Source organism: Catharus ustulatus, chromosome 1, assembly GCF_009819885.2.
Source record: "Catharus ustulatus isolate bCatUst1 chromosome 1, bCatUst1.pri.v2, whole genome shotgun sequence".
NCBI classification, from domain to species: Eukaryota; Metazoa; Chordata; class Aves; order Passeriformes; family Turdidae; genus Catharus; species Catharus ustulatus.
In genome coordinates this window covers 70,428,049-70,430,080 of record NC_046221.1, presented here as the reverse complement: position 1 = coordinate 70,430,080, position 2,032 = coordinate 70,428,049, and positions in this window count along the sequence as shown.

Genomic DNA, 2,032 nt, shown 5'->3' with positions numbered 1-2,032 from the left:
TTTTTTCTCTTTTTTTTGTCATTATTCTAGGATCTCTCCAAAGTTTGAGGGGGAAGGGGTGGATGAGGGAAACAAGCTCAAAGAGCACATTTTAAATATGAAGTATCAGTCATGTTTACACATTTTATATTCAGAAGACAAACTGTTCCTTGCTTTGAAGTCCCAGGAGAAGTAACACAAATTATATTCCAAGTGCAGCACATCCCCAAACCATCTTGTTCCAGGAACCTTTGTAGCTGGCATAGCTGATGGGTAGATAGATAACCAAGCATAGAGCAGCACATGGGATTAGGATCCTGGGTTGTAGAGAATAGAGGCCCACTTGGGATCCTGCCCTGGGGTAGGGTTGAGTTACAATTTGAAAAAGTATGGGCAGGAATCAGACGCACAGGAGGCTCCTGGAGCTGAGCGTAAGTTTACAAAGGCTGGTCACAAGCCCTGGGCTGCATTCCTCATGTTGGAGAGGTTCAGTATATACCGCTAGGGCAGCTGTGGCTCACATCTGGCCACCCAGGAGCTCTGACATATGGCCTCCATCCTACACACCCACATTCTGCAGCTCAAACAAATTCCTGAGCAGCCAGAGAATCCCTGGTGCACAGATGACCAACACCTTAGAGCGGCCAAGAGCTAGCAGCAAGGGAGAGTCTCTTGTTTTCTTCTTATGCAGCAAAACTCTCACCTGCTATCCCAGCAGCAGAGAGCAAGTCTGAGACCTGCTCACACAGGGAGGCTTACCACAGTTGAACATGAACCAGCAAGCACACAAGATGGGATAGAACACATTAAATACACTGCACTTTCAGCCCATTTCTATTGCACCCTGGTTTGGAGATGGGAAAAAAGAAGAAAAGAGAGAAGGTCAAGGTATTCATCATAGCTTTGACTGCCACTCCCCAAATCACATTTCAAATTATGCTGTTTTAGAAACAATTCATCCAAGACACCATCATTGCTGCATTTTAGGTCCACACAAACAATAAAATAGCATCGCCATACAGACACGGGAACTTTTTTTCTGCTCATACCAGCAGCCCTTCAAATTCATCTGACCCCCATGATTCCCATGCAATAGCAGAAGAGCCATACCTTGAGGAGAAGCTAACAAAACTCCATTTAGCAGCAGCATTCAGAAAAAAATCCACTTGCTCAGCTCTGTTTCACTGCAATCACACAACAAAAGCATGACTAAAACCCAAATTCCTGCCACCAAGCTTCCTGGTCTGTTATCTGATGAAAGACTCAGCAGATTAAAAACAGACACAGTGCTAGTTCAAGCACTTGTATTGAAACTGATCCCATAATAACCAAGATCATCTTAACCAAATTCACCAGGCTCCCTATAGCCTTGGGCACATCTGAAGGTCCCCCCCAGGCCCACCATAGCAAACAAGCCAGCCTTTGCCTCCACATAGTACACATAGTACAGAGGCTCCCTCAGAGAATCTGTAGCAGAATCTGCTGTAAAAGGACTCAGCTGACCAAAAAATAGGAATTCAACCTCTAAAGAATTAGACTTCTGGCCCTTGAGATCTTCTGACCCTTCACTGTCCACCTCACACACGAACATTGCAGACCCTCACTCCCAGCACCAGCTGAACAGCATTTGGTTTCCTACCACAAAAACTGCTTGCCCTTTTTCTACGGGAATTAAACTGAAAAAGCAAGACTACATTTTAAAACCACATTCCACTTCTTAACCTGGACCTTTCTCCATAGCAGGAGAAAGGTATGTTTGTCTTACCACAGAGAGAGGGAGATTTACTGTCTAAATATCATTCAGGGGTTTACAGCTCAAGATCTCTGCTGTCCTCAAAATTAAAAACTCCTTTACTCCTTCAGCTAAGAATTGCCTTGGTTTCTTCCTTGAATTCCTGTTTCTAATCAGGCATCATTTTGGCATGGTCAAGCAACAAAACCAGAGTTCATCTTCACTGATCCCAGCACAGCGAAAGAATCCCTTTCTGTCCCAGAAGATCTGTGGTATAGTCATGCTAGCACACCTGAATTCTAGTACATGTGGTAGCTACTG